The following is a 23,292-nucleotide window of genomic DNA, read 5'->3' as shown; positions in this document are numbered from 1 at the left end:
CGACGGCTGAAATGCCAGAAACCGGTCACCGGAAGCTTGTCTCCTTTCTGGTGAAGAATTGGCTTGGTAGTTTGGTCTGCCCTGTTCCCATGATGCACTGGGCCAGGGACAGACTAGTTTGCATATAGCCAGGTTCTGAGCTAGGACGGGGCAGTGAGCTAAATAACGGTGATGGATCAAGCCCTGATCTTTGGACTGGGTAAGAGTGGTCTGCTTAATTCAGACACTCTGTTCATCACCACCCCCTTTTCTGAATCGTTTTTGGCCACTATAGGTGTGGCAGGGTATACTCAGACATGAGTCCCTTGCTCACTGCTCCATCAGGATTCAAGCAAGCCGGGCCGACGACGGCTGAAATGCCAGAAACCGGTCCCCGGAAGCTTGTCTCCTTTCTGGTGAAGAATTGGCTTGGTAGTTTGGTCTGCCCTGTTCCCATGATGCACTGGGCCAGGGACAGACTAGTTTGCATATAGCCAGGTGCTGAGCTAGGATGGGGCAGTGAGCTAAATAACGGTGATGGATCAAGCCCTGATCTTTGGACTGGGTAAGAGTGGTCTGCTTAATTCAGACACTCTGTTCATCACCACCCCCTTTTCTGAATCGTTTTTGGCCACTATAGGTGTGGCAGGGTATACTCAGACATGAGTCCCTTGCTCACTGCTCCATCAGGATTCAAGCAAGCCGGGCCGACAACGGCTGAAATGCCAGAAACCGGTCCCTGGAAGCTTGTCTCCTTTCTGGTGAAGAATTGGCTTGGTAGTTTGGTCTGCCCTGTTCCCATGATGCACCGGGCCAGGGACAGACTAGTTTGCATATAGCCAGGTTCTGAGCTAGGATGGGGCAGTGAGCTAAATAACGGTGATGGATCAAGCCCTGATCTTTGGACTGGGTAAGAGTGGTCTGCTTAATTCAGACACTCTGTTCATCACCACCCCCCTTTTCTGAATCATTTTTGGCCACTATAGGTGTGGCAGGGTATACTCAGACATGAGTCCCTTGCTCACTGCTCCATCAGGATTCAAGCAAGCCAGGCCGACGACGGCTGAAATGCCAGAAACCGGTCCCCGGAAGCTCGTCTCCTTTCTGGTGAAGAATTGGCTTGGTAGTTTGGTCTGCCCTGTTCCCATGATGCACTGGGCCAGGGACAGACTAGTTTGCATATAGCCAGGTTCTGAGCTAGGATGGGGCAGTGAGCTAAATAACGGTGATGGATCAAGCCCTGATCTTTGGACTGGGTAAGAGTGGTCTGCTTAATTCAGACACTCTGTTCATCGCCACCACCTTTTCTGAATCGTTTATGGCCACTATAGGTGTGGCAGGGTATACTCAGACATGAGTCCCTTGCTCACTGCTCCATCAGGATTCAAGCAAGCCGGGCCGACGACGGCTGAAATACCAGAAACCGGTCCCCGGAAGCTTGTCTCCTTTCTGGTGAAGAATTGGCTTGGTAGTTTGGTCTGCCCTGTTCCCATGATGCACTGGGCCAGGGACAGACTAGTTTGCATATAGCCAGGTTCTGAGCTAGGATGGGGCAGTGAGCTAAATAACGGTGATGGATCAAGCCCTGATCTTTGGACTGGGTAAGAGTGGTCTGCTTAATTCAGACACTCTGATCATCACCACCCCCTTTTCTGAATCGTTTTTGGCCACTATAGGTGTGGCAGGGTATACTCAGACATGAGTCCCTTGCTCACTGCTCCATCAGGATTCAAGCAAGCCGGGCCGACGACGGCTGAAATGCCAGAAACCGGTCCCCGGAAGCTTGTCTCCTTTCTGGTGAAGAATTGGCTTGGTAGTTTGGTCTGCCCTGTTCCCATGATGCACTGGGCCAGGGACAGACTAGTTTGCATATAGCCAGGTTCTGAGCTAGGATGGGGCAGTGAGCTAAATAACGGTGATGGATCAAGCCCTGATCTTTGGACTGGGTAAGAGTGGTCTGCTTAATTCAGACACTCTGTTCATCACCACCCCCTTTTCTGAATCGTTTTTGGCCACTATAGGTGTGGCAGGGTATACTCAGACATGAGTCCCTTGCTCACTGCTCCATCAGGATTCAAGCAAGCCGGGCTGACGACGGCTGAAATGCCAGAAACCGGTCCCTGGAAGCTTGTCTCCTTTCTGGTGAAGAATTGGCTTGGTAGTTTGGTCTGCCCTGTTCCCATGATGCACCGGGCCAGGGACAGACTAGTTTGCATATAGCCAGGTTCTGAGCTAGGATGGGGCAGTGAGCTAAATAACGGTGATGGATCAAGCCCTGATCTTTGGACTAGGTAAGAGTGGTCTGCTTAATTCAGACACTCTGTTCATCACCACCCCCCTTTTCTGAATCATTTTTGGCCACTATAGGTGTGGCAGGGTATACTCAGACATGAGTCCCTTGCTCACTGCTCCATCAGGATTCAAGCAAGCCGGGCCGACGATGGCTGAAATGCCAGAAACCGGTCCCCGGAAGCTTGTCTCCTTTCTGGTGAAGAATTGGCTTGGTAGTTTGGTCTGCCCTGTTCCCATGATGCACTGGGCCAGGGACAGACTAGTTTGCATATAGCCAGGTTCTGAGCTAGGATGGGGCAGAGAGCTAAATAACGGTGATGGATCAAGCCCTGATCTTTGGACTGGGTAAGAGTGGTCTGCTTAATTCAGACACTCTGTTCATCACCACCCCCTTTATTGAATCGTTTTTGGCCACTATAGGTGTGGCAGGGTATACTCAGACATGAGTCCCTTGCTCACTGCTCCATCAGGATTCAAGCAAGCCGGGCCGACGACGGCTGAAATGCCAGAAACCGGTCCCCGGAAGCTTGTCTCCTTTCTGGTGAAGAATTGGCTTGGTAGTTTGGTCTGCCCTGTTCCCATGATGCACTGGGCCAGGGACAGACTAGTTTGCATATAGCCAGGTTCTGAGCTAGGATGGGGCAGTGAGCTAAATAACGGTGATGGATCAAGCCCTGATCTTTGGACTGGGTAAGAGTGGTCTGCTTAATTCAGACACTCTGTTCATCACCACCCCCTTTTCTGAATCGTTTTTGGCCACTATAGGTGTGGCAGGGTATACTCAGACATGAGTCCCTTGCTCACTGCTCCATCAGGATTCAAGCAAGCCTGGCCGACGACTGCTGAAATGCCAGAAACCGGTCCCCGGAAGCTTGTCTCCTTTCTGGTGAAGAATTGGCTTGGTAGTTTGGTCTGCCCTGTTCCCATGATGCACTGGGCCAGGGACAGACTAGTTTGCATATAGCCAGGTTCTGAGCTAGGATGGGGCAGTGAGCTAAATAACGGTGATGGATCAAGCCCTGATCTTTGGACTGGGTAAGAGTGGTCTGCTTAATTCAGACACTCTGTTCATCACCACCCCCTTTTCTGAATCGTTTTTGGCCACTATAGGTGTGGCAGGGTATACTCAGACATGAGTCCCTTGCTCACTGCTCCATCAGGATTCAAGCAAGCCGGGCCGACGGCGGCTGAAATGCCAGAAACCGGTCCCCGGAAGCTTGTCTCCTTTCTGGTGAAGAATTGGCTTGGTAGTTTGGTCTGCCCTGTTCCCATGATGCACTGGGCCAGGGACAGACTAGTTTGCATATAGCCAGGTTCTGAGCTAGGATGGGGCAGTGAGCTAAATAACGGTGATGGATCAAGCCCTGATCTTTGGACTGGGTAAGAGTGGTCTGCTTAATTCAGACACTCTGTTCATCACCACCCCCTTTTCTGAATCGTTTTTGGCCACTATAGGTGTGGCAGGGTATACTCAGACATGAGTCCCTTGCTCACTGCTCCATCAGGATTCAAGCAAGCCGGGCCGACGACGGCTGAAATGCCAGAAACCGGTCCCCGGAAGCTTGTCTCCTTTCTGGTGAAGAATTGGCTTGGTAGTTTGGTCTGCCCTGTTCCCATGATGCACTGGGCCAGGGACAGACTAGTTTGCATATAGCCAGGTTCTGAGCTAGGATGGGGCAGTGAGCTAAATAACGGTGATGGATCAAGCCCTGATCTTTGCACTGGGTAAGAGTGGTCTGCTTAATTCAGACACTCTGTTCATCATCACCCCCTTTTCTGAATCGTTTTTGGCCACTATAGGTGTGGCAGGGTATACTCAGACATGTGTCCCTTGCTCACTGCTCCATCAGGATTCAAGCAAGCCGGGCCGACGACGGCTGAAATGCCAGAAACCGGTCCCCGGAAGCTTGTCTCCTTTCTGGTGAAGAATTGGCTTGGTAGTTTGGTCTGCCCTGTTCCCATGATGCACTGGGCCAGGGACAGACTAGTTTGCATATAGCCAGGTTCTGAGCTAGGATGGGGCAGTGAGCTAAATAACGGTGATGGATTAAGCCCTGATCTTTGGACTGGGTAAGAGTGGTCTGCTTAATTCAGACACTCTGTTCATCACCACCCCCCTTTTCTGAATCATTTTTGGCCACTATAGGTGTGGCAGGGTATACTCAGACATGAGTCCCTTGCTCACTGCTCCATCAGGATTCAAGCAAGCCGGGCCGACGACGGCTGAAATGCCAGAAACCGGTCCCCGGAAGCTTGTCTCCTTTCTGGTGAAGAATTGGCTTGGTAGTTTGGTCTGCCCTGTTCCCATGATGCACTGGGCCAGGGACAGACTAGTTTGCATATAGCCAGGTTCTGAGCTAGGATGGGGCAGTGAGCTAAATAACGGTGATGGATCAAGCCCTGATCTTTGGACTGGGTAAGAGTGGTCTGCTTAATTCAGACACTCTGTTCATCACCACCCCCTTTTCTGAATCATTTTTGGCCACTATAGGTGTGGCAGGGTATACTCAGACATGAGTCCCTTGCTCACTGCTCCATCAGGATTCAAGCAAGCCGGGCCGACGACGGCTGAAATGCCAGAAACCGGTCCCCGGAAGCTTGTCTCCTTTCTGGTGAAGAATTGGCTTGGTAGTTTGGTCTGCCCTGGTCCCATGATGCACTGGGCCAGGGACAGACTAGTTTGCATATAGCCAGGTTCTGAGCTAGGATGGGGCAGTGAGCTAAATAACGGTGATGGATCAAGCCCTGATCTTTGGACTGGGTAAGAGTGGTCTGCTTAATTCAGACACTCTGTTCATCACCACCCCCTTTTCTGAATCGTTTTTGGCCACTATAGGTGTGGCAGGGTATACTCAGACATGAGTCCCTTGCTCACTGCTCCATCAGGATTCAAGCAAGCCGGGCCGACGACGGCTGAAATGCCAGAAACCGGTCCCCGGAAGCTTGTCTCCTTTCTGGTGAAGAATTGGCTTAGTAGTTTGGTCTGCCCTGTTCCCATGATGCACTGGGCCAGGGACAGACTAGTTTGCATATAGCCAGGTTCTGAGCTAGGATGGGGCAGTGAGCTAAATAACGGTGATGGATCAAGCCCTGATCTTTGGACTGGGTAAGAGTGGTCTGCTTAATTCAGACACTCTGTTCATCACCACCCCCTTTTCTGAATCGTTTTTGGCCACTATAGGTGTGGCAGGGTATACTCAGACATGAGTCCCTTGCTCACTGCTCCATCAGGATTCAAGCAAGCCTGGCCGACGACTGCTGAAATGCCAGAAACCGGTCCCTGGAAGCTTGTCTCCTTTCTGGTGAAGAATTGGCTTGGTAGTTTGGTCTGCCCTGTTCCCATGATGCACTGGGCCAGGGACAGACTAGTTTGCATATAGCCAGGTTCTGAGCTAGGATGGGGCAGTGAGCTAAATAACGGTGATGGATTAAGCCCTGATCTTTGGACTGGGTAAGTGTGGTCTGCTTAATTCAGACACTCTGTTCATCACCACCCCCCTTTTCTGAATCATTTTTGGCCACTATAGGTGTGGCAGGGTATACTCAGACATGAGTCCCTTGCTCACTGCTCCATCAGGATTCAAGCAAGCCGGGCCGACGACGGCTGAAATGCCAGAAACCGGTCCCCGGAAGCTTGTCTCCTTTCTGGTGAAGAATTGGCTTGGTAGTTTGGTCTGCCCTGTTCCCATGATGCACTGGGCCAGGGACAGACTAGTTTGCATATAGCCAGGTTCTGAGCTAGGATGGGGCAGTGAGCTAAATAACGGTGATGGATCAAGCCCTGATCTTTGGACTGGGTAAGAGTGGTCTGCTTAATTCAGACACTCTGTTCATCACCACCCCCTTTTCTGAATCATTTTTGGCCACTATAGGTGTGGCAGGGTATACTCAGACATGAGTCCCTTGCTCACTGCTCCATCAGGATTCAAGCAAGGCGGGCCGACGACGGCTGAAATGCCAGAAACCGGTCCCCGGAAGCTTGTCTCCTTTCTGGTGAAGAATTGGCTTGGTAGTTTGGTCTGCCCTGGTCCCATGATGCACTGGGCCAGGGACAGACTAGTTTGCATATAGCCAGGTTCTGAGCTAGGATGGGGCAGTGAGCTAAATAACGGTGATGGATCAAGCCCTGATCTTTGGACTGGGTAAGAGTGGTCTGCTTAATTCAGACACTCTGTTCATCACCACCCCCTTTTCTGAATCGTTTTTGGCCACTATAGGTGTGGCAGGGTATACTCAGACATGAGTCCCTTGCTCACTGCTCCATCAGGATTCAAGCAAGCCGGGCCGACGATGGGTGAAATGCCAGAAACCGGTCCCCGGAAGCTTGTCTCCTTTCTGGTGAAGAATTGGCTTGGTAGTTTGGTCTGCCCTGTTCCCATGATGCACTGGGCCAGGGACAGACTAGTTTGCATATAGCCAGGTTCTGAGCTAGGATGGGGCAGTGAGCTAAATAACGGTGATGGATCAAGCCCTGATCTTTGGACTGGGTAAGAGTGGTCTGCTTAATTCAGACACTCTGTTCATCACCACCCCCTTTTATGAATCGTTTTTGGCCACTATAGGTGTGGCAGGGTATACTCAGACATGAGTCCCTTGCTCACTGCTCCATCAGGATTCAAGCAAGCCGGGCCGACGACGGCTGAAATGCCAGAAACCGGTCCCCGGAAGCTTGTCTCCTTTCTGGTGAAGAATTGGCTTGGTAGTTTGGTCTGCCCTGTTCCCATGATGCACTGGGCCAGGGACAGACTAGTTTGCAAATAGCCAGGTTCTGAGCTAGGATGGGGCAGTGAGCTAAATAACGGTGATGGATCAAGCCCTGATCTTTGGACTGGGTAAGAGTGGTCTGCTTAATTCAGACACTCTGTTCATCACCACCCCCTTTTCTGAATCGTTTTTGGCCACTATAGGTGTGGCAGGGTATACTCAGACATGAGTCCCTTGCTCACTGCTCCATCAGGATTCAAGCAAGCCAGGCCGACGACGGCTGAAATGCCAGAAACCGGTCCCCGGAAGCTTGTCTCCTTTCTGGTGAAGAATTGGCTTGGTAGTTTGGTCTGCCCTGTTCCCATGATGCACTGGGCCAGGGACAGACTAGTTTGCATATAGCCAGGTTCTGAGCTAGGATGGGGCAGTGAGCTAAAGAACGGTGATGGATCAAGCCCTGATCTTTGGACTGGGTAAGAGTGGTCTGCTTAATTCAGACACTCTGTTCATCACCACCCCCCTTTTCTGAATCATTTTTGGCCACTATAGGTGTGGCAGGGTATACTCAGACATGAGTCCCTTGCTCACTGCTCCATCAGGATTCAAGCAAGCCGGGCCGACGACGGCTGAAATGCCAGAAACCGGTCCCCGGAAGCTTGTCTCCTTTCTGGTGAAGAATTGGCTTGGTAGTTTGGTCTGCCCTGTTCCCATGATGCACTGGGCCAGGGACAGACTAGTTTGCATATAGCCAGGTTCTGAGCTAGGATGGGGCAGTGAGCTAAATAACGGTGATGGATCAAGCCCTGATCTTTGGACTGGGTAAGAGTGGTCTGCTTAATTCAGACACTCTGTTCATCACCACCCCCTTTTCTGAACCGTTTTTGGCCACTATAGGTGTGGCAGGGTATACTCAGACATGAGTCCCTTGCTCACTGCTCCATCAGGATTCAAGCAAGCCGGGCCGACGACGGCTGAAATGCCAGAAACCGGTCCCCGGAAGCTTGTCTCCTTTCTGGTGAAGAATTGGCTTGGTAGTTTGGTCTGCCCTGTTCCCATGATGCACTGGGCCAGGGACAGACTAGTTTGCATATAGCCAGGTTCTGAGCTAGGATGGGGCAGTGAGCTAAATAACGGTGATGGATCAAGCCCTGATCTTTGGACTGGGTAAGAGTGGTCTGCTTAATTCAGACACTCTGTTCATCACCACCCCCTTTTCTGAATCGTTTTTGGCCACTATAGGTGTGGCAGGGTATACTCAGACATGAGTCCCTTGCTCACTGCTCCATCAGGATTCAAGCAAGCCGGGCCGACGACGGCTGAAATGCCAGAAACCGGTCCCTGGAAGCTTGTCTCCTTTCTGGTGAAGAATTGGCTTGGTAGTTTGGTCTGCCCTGTTCCCATGATGCACTGGGCCAAGGACAGACTAGTTTGCATATAGCCAGGTTCTGAGCTAGGATGGGGCAGTGAGCTAAATAACGGTGATGGATCAAGCCCTGATCTTTGGACTGGGTAAGAGTGGTCTGCTTAATTCAGACACTCTGTTCATCACCACCCCCTTTTCTGAATCGTTTTATAGTTTCAGCCACTTCTAATAGGGCTGATTCAGTGCTGAAATTTGTCTTAAAACCTGACTGACTAGGGTGCAACAGGTGATTGCTCTCGATGTGTTTGGTGATAATGGAGTTGATATATTTCTCCAAAACCGTTGAAAAAAGGTGCAAAGATAAGGGTTGATAATTACCGGCTACCTCAGGGTCGGCAGAGGTTTTTTTTTTAGCAAAGGAAGAATTTTGGCATGTTTCCAACAAAGAGGCATATGTCTTTCTTGCAAGGAATTGTTAAGGATCCGATTCACAGTGGAATTGATCACCTCTGCAATTGCCAACAGTACCCTGGCAGGACAGGGGTCCGCTGGAGAACCCGACTTCAAGGACTTCATAAGCCTTAATGATTGGTCCATTGGGATTACAGGGAACTGCGTAAGGGAGGAAACTAAGTTTACCTCACCACTCTGCTATGGTATAGGTAGTGGGTTCTAGGTCTCTACCCAGGGCTGACACTGCTATGGTCTGCAATGTGAAGCACATACATGCCCTTAGGGCACGTATGTGCGCCACATGTGCACCCATTTGTCCTTTTGACACCCTTGCACCCTTGAAGTTGCATTCTCAATTTGCGATTCACTAATTGCTAATCGCAAATTGAGAATGTCTTCCCATTCATTCCTATGGGCCTCTAGGCCCATAGGAATGAATGGGAAGGTATTCCTTAATTGCGAATCGCAATTTGATATTCGCAATTAAGAAATATGTAGGATTCGCAAAATGTATTGCAAATCCTACATACATAGCATTTTGCGATTCTCAAATAGCGATTCGCAAAAAATCGCTATTTGAGGATCACAAAAGAGGATTTTGATACATATGGCCCCTAGTGGCTACCCAGGGTTGACGCTGCTATGGTACGGGTAGTGGGTTCTAGGTATCTACCCAGGGCTGCCACTGCTATGGTGTGGGTGCTGGGTTCTAGGTCTCTACCCAGGGATGATGATGCTGCTGTACTGTTAGTGGAGCCGGTACTAAGCACCTACCCGAGTTTGATGCTGCTATTGTATAGGACGTGCCATCTTCATTTGTACCTTAAGTTGGCAATGCTAGCTATTGGCAGTATGGTCTAGATTTATACCTGAGGCTGATAAGTGCTGTATAGGTTGTGTGTTCTAGGTCCCTACCTGCGGTTGACTCTGCCATTGTATCAGTAGTAGGTTCTAGGTCTTTACCGGTGGATGCTATTGTACTGTTAGAGTATCCTGTACTAAGCTCCTACCCTAGGTTGACGTTGCTGTTGTTTGGGTAGTGAATTCTAGATTTGTAACTTGAGTTGGCAAGGCTATGTATGGCTAGTGTGTTTTAGACTCATGCCTGAAGTTTATGATACTGTTGTATCCTAGCCCTCTACCGGCAGCTGACATTGCTGTTGTTTGCAAGATGCCATCTAGATTTGTAACTTGGACCAGCAATGCTACATGCAGGTATTGTGTTCTAGATTCATACCTGAGGTTGATCATGCTGTTGTATGGGCAGTGTATTCTAGGTCCCTTCCCGGGGTCTTTGCTACCGTTGCCGCCGGGGAATGATGATGCTGCTGTACTGTTAGTGGAGTCTGTACTAAACTTCTACCCATAGTTGACGCTGTTGATGTTGTATGGGTAGTGTATTCTAGATATGTAACTTGAGTTGGCAATGCTATGGATGGCTAGTGTGTTCTAGATTCATAACTGAAGTTCATGATGCCATTGTATGGGTAATATGTTCTAGCTCTCTATCCACGGTTCACGTTGCTATTGTATGCAACGTGCCATCTAGATTTGTAACTTGGGTTGGCAATGCTACATGTAGGTAGTGTGTTCTTGGTTAATACTTGAGGTTGACGGGGCTGTTGTATGGATCGTGTCTTCTAGATTTATGTTATGTTATCACTATTTATAAAGCGCAGCAATTAGCCGTAGGTGTCCTGGCGCTGACCCACTAATTCTCTGAGTTCAAATCGAGCGACCAGGGTTAGCAAGTAAAGAGCCAGGTTTTCAGTCCTCTCTCGAAAGGTGAGTAGGTCCGTGCCATTTCTCAAAATGGGGAGAAACACATTCCAGGCTTTAGCTGCACATATCATAAAGCTTCTCCCTCCCCATGTGGATTTTTTAAGAAGTTGTAACTTGGGTTGGCAATGCTACATGTAGGTAGTGGGTTCTAGATTCCTGCTTGAGGATGACGGGCTGTTGTATGGGCAGTGTGTTCTACGACTCTACGCCGAGTTACCGATGCTGTTGTATAGTTAGTGACGCTTGTTCACGGCTCCTACCTAGGGTTGTCGATGCTGTTGTTCTCCAAAGAGTTACCGATCCGTATTTCAGCCCCGTTGAGGTGCTCGGGACAGCAGTCTCCTCGGTTGGTCACGGCCACAGACACCACCTCGTAGGACTGTCCGAGGTCCACCCTCCACCAAGGGGACACCTCAACCGCAGTTGCAGAGCAGTGCCCTGATGGGTAGTCTGACAGCAGGTCTCCACTGATGGCATTCTTTGCAAAACCATTAAAGTTGAAAGTGGAGGACTGGGTGGCATGACCTTGGAGAGCCACATTCACTGAAGCTGGGAAGAAAGAACCAAGTTGGACATGGTAGACAAGTTAGACATGGTAGGAAAGTCAGAGAGGCAAGGAACAGCAGCAAGAGTAAATAAGATGGGGAAGTAGCAGACCAGAACAGAGATGTAATGGCAGAGCTCTCTGTGAGTCCTACTACTTTAAAAGGTGTGGGTGACAGCGCTGCAAGTCAGGTCTGAGGTGCGTTGGCAAAACTATATGAAGCTGTGGTGACGGCTCTGCAGGTCAGGACTGAGGTGCATTGGTGGACCTGCATGAAGGTGTTAATGAGGGCGTGGATGTCCAGGGTTGAGGTGTATTGATGGACCTGCATGAAGGTGTTGATGAGGGCGCTGCAGTTCAGGGTTGAGGTGCATTGGTGAACATGGATGAAGGAGTTGATGAGGGTGCTTCATGTCAGACTGGAGGTGCATTGGTGGACCTGCATGAAGCTGTGGGTGAGGGGGGCTACAGGTCAGGACTGGCGTGCATTGGTGGATCTGCAAAAAGCTGTGGGTGAGGGAGCTGCAGGTCAGGACTGAGGTGCATTGGTGGATCTGCAAAAAGCTTTGGGTGAGGCAGCTGCAGGTCAGGACTGAGGTGCATTGGTGGATCTGCAAAAAGCTGTGGGTGAGGGGGCTGCAGGTCAGTACTGAGGTGCATTGGGGGACCTGATGAAGCTGTGGGTGAGGGAGCTGCAGGTCCGGACTGGGGTGCATTGGTGGATTTGCAAAAAGCTGTGGGTGAGGCAGCTGCAGGTCAGGACTGAGGTGCATTGGGGGACCTGATGAAGCTGTGGGTGAGGGAGCTGCAGGTCATTACTAAGGTGCATTGGTAATCTGCATGAAGCTGCGGCTGAGGGGGCTGCAGGTCAGGACTGAGGTGCATTGGTGGTTCTGCAAAAAGCTGTGGGTGAGGGAGCTGCAGGTCAGGACTGAGGTGCATTGGTGGATCTGCAAAAAGCTGTGGGGGAGGGAGCTGCAGGTCAGGACTGAGGTGCATTGGTGGACCTGATGAAGCTGTGGGTGAGGGAGCTGCAGGTCAGGACTGAGGTGCATTGGTGGACCTGATGAAGCTGTGGGTGAGGGGGCTGCAGGTCAGGACTGTGGTGCATTGGTGGATCTGATGAAGCTGTGGGTGAGGGGGCTGCAGGTCAGGACTGAGGTGCATTGGTGGATCTGCAAAAAGCTGTGGGTGAGGGAGCTGCCGGTCAGGACTGAGGTGCATTGGTGGATCTGCAAAAAGCTGTGGGTGAGGGGGCTGCAGGTCAGGACTGAGGTGCATTGGTGGATCTGCAAAAAGCTGTGGGTGAGGGGGCTGCAGGTCAGGACTGGGGTGCATTGGTGGACCTGATGAAGCTGTGGGTGAGGGGGCTGCAGGTCAGGACTGAGGTGCATTGGTGGATGTGCAAAAAGCTGTGGGTGAGGCAGCTGCAGGTCAGGACTGAGGTGCATTGGTGGATCTGCAAAAAGCTGCGGGTGAGGCAGCTGCAGGTCAGGACTGAGGTGCATTGGTGGATCTGCAAAAAGCTGCGGGTGAGGCAGCGGCAGATCAGGACTGAGGTGCATTGGTGGATCTGAAGAAGCTGTGGGTGAGGGAGCTGCAGGTCAGGACTGAGGTGCATTGGTGGATCTGATGAAGCTGTGGGTGAGGGAGCTGCAGATCAGGACTGAGGTGCATTGGTGGACCTGATGAAGCTGTGGGTGAGGCAGCTGCAGGTCAGGACTGAGGAGCATTGGTGGACCTGATGAAGCTGTGGGTGAGGCAGCTGCAGGTCAGGACTGAGGAGCATTGGTGGATCTGCAAAAAGCTGTGGGTGAGGGGGCTGCAGGTCAGTACTGAGGTGCATTGGTGGATCTGCATGAAGCGCTGGGTGAGGGGGCTGCAGGTCAGGACTAGGGTGCATTGGTGGACCTGATGAAGCTGTGGGTGAGGCAGCTGCAGGTCAGGACTGAGGTGCATTGGTGAACCTGATGAAGCTGTGGTTGAGGGGGCTGCAGGTCACGGCTGAGGAGCATTGGCGGATCTGCATGAAGCTGCGGCTGAGGGGCTGCAGGTCAGGACTGAGGTACACTGGCAAACCTATGAATATTTGGGTGAGAGTATCAGTTTAGGACTGTGGAGCATTGCTGGACATGTATGAGGGTGTTAATGAGGGCACTGCAGGTCTGGACTGAGGTTCATTGGCAGAACTATATGAAGCTGTGGTGACGGCTCTGCAGGTCATGGTTGTGGTAGATTGATTGACCTGCATGAAGCTGTGGGTGAAGGAGCTGCAGGTCAGGACTAAGGCGCATTGGTGAACCAATCCAATCCAATCCAATCAGAAATTTGTAAGCGCGCAACTCACCCAGAGGGTCTCAAGGCGCTTAAGGGAGAGGGGTTTGTTACTGGTCGAACAGCCAGGTCTTGAGTTGCTTTCTGAAGGAAAGGTGGTCCTGGGTAAGACGGAGGTGGGTGGGGAGGGAGTTCCAGGACTTGGCCGCCAGGTAGGAGAAGGATCTTCCTCCCATGGTGGCTCTTCGGATGCGTGGAATCGCGGCGAGGGCTTGGTTGGACGATCGTAGTTGGCGGGTGGAGGTGTAAAAAGTCAGGCGATTGTTGAGGTATCTGGGTCCTAGGTCGTGGAGGGCCTTGTGTGCGTGGGTGAGGAGACGGAACGTGATTCTCTTGTTGACGGGGAGCCAGTGCAAGTCTCTCAGGTGTTCGGATATGTGGTTGTGTCGAGGTATGTCCAGGATGAGTCGAGCGGAGGCGTTCTGAATGCGTTGAAGTCTTTTCTGTAATTTGGCTGAGGTTCCGGCGTAGAGGGTGTTTCCGTAGTCCAGTCGGCTGGTGACAAGAGCTTGGGTGACCGTCTTCCTTGTTTCGGTGGGGATCCATCGGAAGATCTTTCGGAGCATGCGTAGGATGTTAAAACATGATGAAGAGACGGCGTTGACTTGTCTGGTCATCGAGAGGGAGGAGTCTAGGATGAATCCCAAGTTGCGGGCATGGTCCGTTGGTTTGGGTGCGCTGCCTAGGGCCGGGGGCCACCATGAGTCGTCCCAGGCAGATGGGGATGATCCTAGGATGAGGACTTCCGTCTTGTCTGAGTTCAGTTTTAAGCGGCTGTTCTTCATCCACTCTGCTACATCTTTCATCCCTTCATGTAGGTTGGTTTTGGCGGTGGTTGGGTCTTTGGTGAGGGAGAGGATCAGCTGAGTGTCGTCAGTGTAGGAGATGATGTTTAGGTTGTGTTGGCATGCGATGGATGCGAGGGGGCTCATGTAGACGTTGAAGAGGGTGGGGCTGAGCGATGATCCTTGTGGTACGCCGCAGATGACTTCGGTGGCCTCTGATCTGAAAGGGGGAGGCGGACTCTCTGGGTTCTTCCGGCAAGGAACGAGATGATCCAATCCAATGCCTTATCTTGTATCCCGACTTTCCTGAGGCGATGTACAAGGGTGCGGTGGCAGACCGTGTCGAACGCTGCGGAGAGGTCCAGGAGGATGAGGGCCGCTGTTTCCCCGTTGTCGAGCAATGTTCGGATGTCGTCTGTGGCTGTGATGAGGGCGGTTTCGGTGCTGTGGTTGGCTCGGAAGCCGGACTGTGAGGGGTCGAGGGAACCGTTAGACTCAAGGAAGGTGGCGAGTTGACTGTTGACGGTCTTCTCTATGACTTTGGTGGGGAATGGGAGGAGCGAGATGGGGCGATAGTTCTTAAGTTCGGTGGGGTCTGCTGTAGGTTTCTTCAGGAGGGCGCTGAGTTCGGCATGCTTCCAGCTTTCCGGGAAGGTAGCGGTGTTGAAGGAGCAGTTGATGATATCCCGGAGTTGGGGTGCGATGACGGTGTCGGCCTTGTTGAAGATGTGAGGGGGGCAAGGGTCGGTGGCGATCTGGAGTGGATGGAGTTCATCATGCGGATGGTGTCTTCGGTGCTGATCGGGGTCCAGGCGCGAAGGGTGGTGGTGGGGGGCTTCGGTTCAGTGGTGGGAGGAGTGGGTTGGTCGCCGAAGCTGTTATGTATGTCTGCGATTTTGCTGTGGAAGACTGAGGCTAGAGAGTCGCAGAGGTCTTGAGATGGAGTGATGTCGTTGTTGCCGGCGTTGGGATTGGTGAGCTCTTTGACGATGTTGAAGAGTTCCTTGCTGTTGTGGGCGTTGTTGTCTAATCGATCCTTGAATGCTGATTTCTTGGTGGTGCGGATCAGCTGGTGGTGTTTGCGGGTGGCGTTCTTGAGGGCGGTCATGTTGTCTGTGGTTGGGTTTCTTCGCCAGGTTTTCTCGAGGGTGCTGCAGTTCTTTTTGAAGTTTTTGAGGTCGTCGTTGAACCAGGAGGCTTTTTTGCTTCTTGGCTTGTTGGGATGGTTTTTCAAAGGTGCTAGTTCGTCAGCGCAGTGGGTGATCCACTGTGCGAGATTGATGGCTGCTTGATTTGGGTCTGTTGATCTGGCGGGAGGGTTTTGGTTCAGTGATGTGGTTAGGTGGTCGGTGGTAATTTTGTTCCAGTTTCTGCGGGGAACCTGTTGCGGGTGGTGGTGGGTCGTGGTCTTACTGAAGCTGAAGTGGACGCAGCTGTGGTCTGTCCAGTGGAGTCCAGTGGTGTGATTGAAGGAGATGTGCTTGCTGGAGGAGAAGATTGCGTCGAGCGTGTCTCCGGCGTAGTGGGTGGGGGTGTTCACCAGTTGTTTGAGTCCGAGATTGGCGAGGTTGTCCAGCAGGGTGGTGGTGTTGTTGTCGTTGTTATTCTCCAGGTGGAAGTTAAGGTCCCCTAAGAGAATGTAGTCATCGGAGGGGAGGGCGTGTGGGCTAACAAAGTCAGCGATGTTTTCGCTGAATTGTGTGCGAGGTCCTGGGGGTCTGTAAATGAGGGTACCTCTGAGTGTGGTCTTGGGGTCGGTGTGTATCTGGAAGTGAAGGTGTTCGGCGGCTGTGAGGGTGTCGTCGGAGCTGGTCGAGATGCGGATGGTGTTCTTGTGGACGATCGCGATGCCACCTCCTGTTTGGTTGATACGGTCCCTTCGGATGATCTTGTAGCCGTCCGGGATGGCTATGGCGATGTCGGGTGCTGATGAGGCGTTCATCCAGGTTTCCGTGAGAAAGGCGACGTCCGGAGTTGTGGTGTTGAGTAGGTTCCATAGTTCAATGGCGTGTCTGTGAACCGAGCGGGTGTTGAGCAGGATCCACTTCAGGTGGTTGTTGTTGGATCTCTGTTTGGCGTTTGTGGTTGTAGTGTGGGTACTGGTGTAGCAGAACTTGCAGGATTGGCAGGTGAAGGGTCCATGGGTGCGTCCTGGGGCGGATCGGTGGCAGTCGGGGAGTCGGCCGGTGTTTAGTGCAGTGAGGGTGGCGGCGTCGTACGTTCGGCGGGTGGGATGGCCAGGTCAGGTCGGTCACAGTTCTTCCTTACACGGGTCCTCCCTTATGTTGTCAGTGGGAGGGAGGAGCAGCTGGGAGGCGGGAGCGGGGTGGCGAGTGGGGAGGGGATCGGGCTAGAAGGCACAACAAAATGGCACCACAGCGAAAACAAAACAATGCAGGACGAGATCGGGGGCACAATCTGGCACAGATATTAATTAAAGCAATGGCACAGAGATCGGGCGCAGATATTAATTAAAGCAATGGCACAGAGATTGGGCGCAGATATTAATTAAAGCAATGACGATACGATACCAGTGAGCCAAGGAGCGGGTGGAGCGACCGGATGCTGACCAGGTCAGGTCGAGGGTAATGCAGGTCATGGTTGGGGTACTTCGGTGGACCTACAAAAAGCTGTGGGTGAGGCAGCTGCAGGTCAGGATTGAGGTGCATTGGTGGACCTCATGAAGCTGTGGGTGAGGGGGACTACAGGTAAGGACTGTGTATGAGCAGGCTGGTTATCATGGAGGGGGGTAATGAAAAGAGAGAGAGAGAGAGAGAGAGAGAGAGAGAGAGAGAGAGAGAGAGAGAGAGAGAGAGAGAGAGAGAGAGAGAGAGAGAGAGAGAGAGAGAGAGACTTAGGACGCGTGTGCGCTGTCGTGTTTTGCAGGAGTATTAACTTGCCCGGAAACACATTACATTTAGAAATGCTCACCTGGAAGCAGTGTGCTGCCTCTGACTGGAGGGAGGGCTGAAAAAGGTGAAAAGGTCATGAGATACCGAAACACACAGTCTATAAGAAGACATATTGTATAGCTGTGCATATACTTCTCTGACACCACAAAGCATACGACCGATGATCAATTATGACGCGCTTCATGTGTGCTGTGTTTCTGAGCTGTGCGAGGGTGCCTCCTGTCTTTAGTGTTCTGTGCATGGATGGAAGTGCGAGAGGCGGCTCTTAACAACTTGAACGGATGCAACACAAATCCTGGGAATGGCACGTGAATGATCCTCCAAAAGATGTGCGCCTAGTGCTTATTTGGCGCCGGTGCTTGTCCACAACATGGTGGCGCTGCCAGTTTATTTTCAGGTTGAAGCCTGTCAGAGGCTACAAATGTCCAGTGGTGTAAGGCTTACTGGGCACGTGACAATAGCTGACCTGCACAGTAACTCTGCCCATTGCTTTTCATTGGATTTTTCTTTTGTCACTCTTATTTTCTTGCTTTCTATTTGATGTTTTTATTTGTTTTAACCCGTCAATCTAGTGTTTGTCCCTCCTGTGGCGCATAGTCTGTTTACCATCTCTCAGAATGCTTCCTTTTATCCTTCCACCAATGTCAGCTTTTTGGGAACAATATTTTTCATTTTCTAAAAGTGCTCCATTGGAAACAGCCTTTACAACTAAGGGCCGGATTACGATGTGGTTCGGAAATCATTACGACCGAATCGGTTTGGGAATGGTTTCCGACCTACTCGGATCGGGACAGTCCGACCGACTGATTACGGTGCATCCGGATGCTTCCAGATATCATTTGGTCGGACTCCCATTGACTTCAATGGGAGCCTACGTTCCGACCAAATGCATAAGCTCCTATTGAACAAAGGGGTGGCTGGGAAAATCAGCCACACTGTGGCGGGCACCCCCTGGTGCCTGCCACACTGTGCATGGCTGGTAAAAGGGGACCCATTGGTACCCCCACAGGCCCGATTAGCAATGCTCCAGGTGCAGGGGAGCCGGCTACGGGCCCCCAAAATCTGACTCTGACTACCGATTTGAGTCGGACTGCACGATTCGGAAGGGCTGTCTGAATCCAGCATCGTAAGTGGTCATTCAGAAACGCGGCCTGTAGAGATGTACAAGTCTGCTCCGTATGGCTCGGTCATTCCGAATGGCGTCGGGTTCGGATTAGGATATTCCTAACGCCTAACTCGCATCGTAATCGGTAAGTCAGAAACCTTTCCGATTCGGTCGGAAAGACACGTTTCCAATCCCATTTGGACGGAGCAAATGCCATTAGAAGGCTGTCCAAACCGCATCGTAATCAGCTCCTAAGGTTTTTCCATGCAGCCTTCACCATGCAGGCGCATAATACGCAGGTACGTATTTGTACCTTTGTATACACAGCCTTTACCATGCATGCCTTTACCAAGCAGGTAATTACTTCTTTTTAAATAACATAATTATGTTCTTTTAAAAAAAGATTTAGGTGTGGGTGGTGGTACAGGGAGATGAGGCTAATTCTAGGATTTAGGGGTGGGCAGTGGTAAAGAGAGGTAAGAGTAATTTTAGGGTTTAGGTTTTGACAGTGGTAAAGGGAGGTAAGGATAATTTTGGGATTAAGGGACGGGTAGTGGTAAAAGGCTGTAAATGTAAATTTAGGGTTTCGGGTACTGGTAAAGTGAGATAAGGGTCATTTTTAGGGTTTAGAGGTGGGCAGTGGCAAAGGGTGGTAAGTTTAAATATAGGGTTTAGGGGTGGACAGTGGTAAAGGGGGTAAGGGTAACTTTAGGGATTAGAGTTGGGTAGTGAGAAATGCATGTAAGGGTACATTTAGGGCTATGGGGTGGGTAATGGTAAAGGGAGGTAACATTAATTTTAGGGTTTATGTGTGGGTATTGGTAATGGGAGGTTAGGTGTAAATTAAAAACAAGAGCAGTGCGTGTCCTACACCAGCCTTAGAAGAAACACAATAACTACTCCATATCATACATCAGCTTAACAAGAAAAGGGATAACTAGCCCATGCCATACTCCAAACCTAGAAGAAACAAAGAACCAGTCCATGCCATACACCAGCTTGACAAGAAAAGCGATAATTAGCCCATGCTATAGACTGAACCTAGAGAAAACACAGTACTAGTCCATGTCATACACCAGTTTAACAAGAAAAGCAATAACTAGCCCATGCCATACTCCGAACCTAGAAGAAGTCCATGCCATACACCAGCTTGACAAGAAAAGAGATAACTAGACCATGCTATAGACTGAACCTAGAGGAAACAAAGTACTAGTCCATGATACAGGGGTCGCACTGATGATACACAAGGCACAGACTCACACACCTTAGATCCTATGAACTGATACAGGTGTCGCAATGAGGATACGTAAGGCACAGACTCACACACCTTAGATCCTATGAACTGATACAGGGGTCACTGTGATGATATGTAAGGAACATCGGATACATAAGGCGCAGACTCACACATGTTAAAACCTATTATGACATGGAGCAGCTTAGAGCCTATGAACTGATACAGGAGTCGCAATGAGGATATGTAAGGCACAGACTCACACGGCTTAGAGCCTATGAACTGATACAGGGGTCACAATGATGATATGGAAGGCACATGCTTACACACCTTAGAGCCTATGAACTGATACAGGGGTTGCAATGAGGATACCTAAAGCACAGACTCACACCCCCTAGAGCCTTTGAACTGATACAGGGGTCGCAATCAGGATACGTAAGGCACAGACTCACACACCTTAGATCCTATGAACTGGTACAGGGGTCACTGTGATGATATGTAAGGAACATCAGATACATAAGGCGCAGACTCACACATGTTAAAACCTATTATGACATGTAGCAGCTTAGAGCCTATGAACTGATACAGGGGTTGCAATGAGGATGTAATGCACAGACTCACACGCCTTAAAGCCTATGAACTGATACAGGGGTCACAATGATGATATGGAAGGCACATGCTTACACACCTTAGAGCCTATGAACTGATACAGGGGTTGCAATGAGGATACGTAATGCACAGACTCACACCCCCTAGAGCCTTTGAACTGATACAGGGGTCGCAATCAGGATACGTAAGGCACAGACCCATGCACCTTAGAGCCTATGAACTGATACAGGGGTTGCAATGAGGATACGTAATGCACAGACTCACACCCCCTAGAGCCTTTGAACTGATACAGGGGTCGAAATGAGGATACCTAAGGCACAGACTCACACGCCTTAGAGCCTATTAACTGATATAGGGGTCGCAATGATTATACTTAAGGCACAGACTCATGCACCTTAGAGCCTATGAACTGATACAGAGGTCGCAATCAGGATACGTAAGGCATAGACAGACCCATGCACCTTAGAGCCTATGAACTGATACAGGGTTCACAATGAGGATACGTATGGCACAGACTCACACACCTTAGAGTCTATGAACTGATACAGGGGTTGCAATGAGGATGTAATGCACAGACTCACACGCCTAGAGCCTATTAACTGATACAGGGGTCGCAATGAGGATGTGTAATGCACAGACCCATGCACCTTAGAGGCTATGAACGGATACAGGGTTCACAATGAGGATACTCACACACCTTAGAGTCTATGAACTGATGAACTGATACAGGGGTCACAATGAGGATACGTATTGAACAGACTCACACACCTTAGAGCCTATGAACTGATACAGTGGTCACAATGATGATATGGAAGGTACATGCTCACACACCTTAGAGCCTATGAACTGATACAGTTGTCACAATGAGGATATGTAATCCACAGACTCACACCCCCTAGAGCCTTTGAACTGATACAGGGGTCGAAATGAGGATACCTAAGGCACAGACTCACAAGCCTTAGAGCCTATGAACTGATACAGGGGTCGCAATGATTATACTTAAGGCACAGACTCACGCACCTTAGAACCTATGAACTGATACAGGGGTCACAATGAGGATACCTAAGGCACAGACTCACACATCTTAGAGCCTACGAACTGATACAGAGGTCGCAATGAGGATATGTTAGGCACAAGATCACACACCTTAGATCCTATGAACTGATACAGGGGTCACACTGATGATACGTAAGGCACAAGATCACACACCTTAGATCCTATGAACTGATACAGGGGTCGCACTGATGATACATAAGGCACAGACTCACACACCTTAGAGCCTATGAACTGATACAGGGGTCGCAATGACGATACGTAAGGCACAGACTCACACATTTTAGAGCCCATGAACTGATACAGGGGTCACACTGATGATACGTAAGGCACAAGATCACACACCTTAGATCCTATGAACTGATACAGGGGTCGCACTGATGATACCTTAGGCACAGACTCACGCACCTTAGAGCCTATGAACTGATACAGGGGTTACAATGATGATACGTAAGACACAGACTCACACATTTTGTCCCCACTCTCAGTTTACTGTCAGCCAAAGGATTTAGTCCAGTCACAATGTTTAATGATAGGAGTTCGTACCTCACAGGCATTTTCTCGAGTCCAACCATCATCAATGGTACCTTGGGGGTCATGTAATGTGCAAGGACGGGAGAGGATACGTGCCTCTATTGTTCATCACAAACTCTATTGTGGCCCGCTATAAAACAACAATGCCATTGCATTTTCATGCAAAGCGCACAGTAAATTGATCTGCTTTCTGGTGCCCGTGGCTCCAACACAAAACTATTTTACCGACCTTAAAGGATGCCAGCATCCCACAAAATTTGGGTCATGCTCGCAAACCAACCAGCTTGGTTACACTGATGACACATGACAAACAAAATGCTGCCTTAGAGTTCATATCGCACTTCAAATAAAATGTAACCAGCAAACAAACTGAAATTGTACATCACCCTTTCATTAGTAAAGAGCATACCAGTGCTTAATTTGAGCGGGTGTTTTCAGGTGCTCAGCACTGCCACTTGATCTTCAACCCTGGAGCTTCAGTTAAGGATGCACTCATTTACAGGGAGATTACGTGATTTGCCCAGAATCACAGGATGTTGAGCCAACGCTGAGAGTAGAACCTGATTTCCCAGCTCTGAAATAACCAGCTCTGGCTAATACGCCACATTCTCTTCCCACGTTCACAAGTTCATGGTTAATAATAGATGGTTCTGAATTAGGTGGCACTAACATGAGAAATGGGCTGGCGAAAACTGCCTCCTGACAATTATTTTTTTGCAAGTTAACCACTGGAGTATAAAGCACCCTCCAGCTCAGGACTCGCATAGTTCTGTTTTAAAAAAGCTATTTTGTGTGTTGGCTACCAGATTATCAGTTATAGCGTCAGAAATTTCTATTCCGGTTTGTGGAAGCATGTGGCTTGCCTGGCCATTCTGGTTCATAATTTTGCATTCCTTGTAAGCTGCGATTATTTGTTATGGATTAGAGTTTGCAGCTCATACTGGGATAAGAGTGAAGCCGAAAGTGCTGGAAGGCAAGTCAAGTCAAGTCATAAATTTGTATAGCGCGCTATTCACCCAGAGGGCGAATAGCGCAGATTGGTAGTGCTCGAGCCATGCAGCGTCAAGCAGCAAGAGTTGTGTTTTCATGCAGGCTGCTCCCCCCACAGGGTTTTAAATAAATTAAATACATCTCGAGCGAAAAGGGGAGCCGGCAGAAAAATATTGGTGCAAATGAAAGGAGCATTGCGCAATAACTACACTCCACGATGTTATTTGAAGCGTAAAAGGCCATTTTATTAGGACAAGGTTATCATATCTCCAAATTACTTATAAAACATAACATGTAACTATATAGCTTTATTCAACAATAACTCATACTCCCCGTCCATTCTCAAACCGTCTCACCTGTTTCATTTCTGTCTCACCTCCTCTCCATTCTTGCTGTAAACTCCTCCATACATCCCTTCTCCCCTTCACAGTCCTTTAAAACATCCTCTATTGACTTTCTTCTGCTGCTACTTGCATCCTGCGGTCTGCCATCAGTCATCTGACCTCCCCCCACCCAGGGGTGGCTCCGCCCGTATGTGACTCACCACCCCTCCGAAATTTCGCAATCCTGGAGCCTTATAACCTGTCCTAAACTGGCACGCTTGAGTCCTCACCCCTTATCC

Source organism: Lissotriton helveticus, chromosome 5_1, assembly GCF_964261635.1.
Source record: "Lissotriton helveticus chromosome 5_1, aLisHel1.1, whole genome shotgun sequence".
NCBI classification, from domain to species: domain Eukaryota; kingdom Metazoa; phylum Chordata; class Amphibia; order Caudata; family Salamandridae; genus Lissotriton; species Lissotriton helveticus.
Note: the sequence above shows the minus strand (reverse complement) of the source record.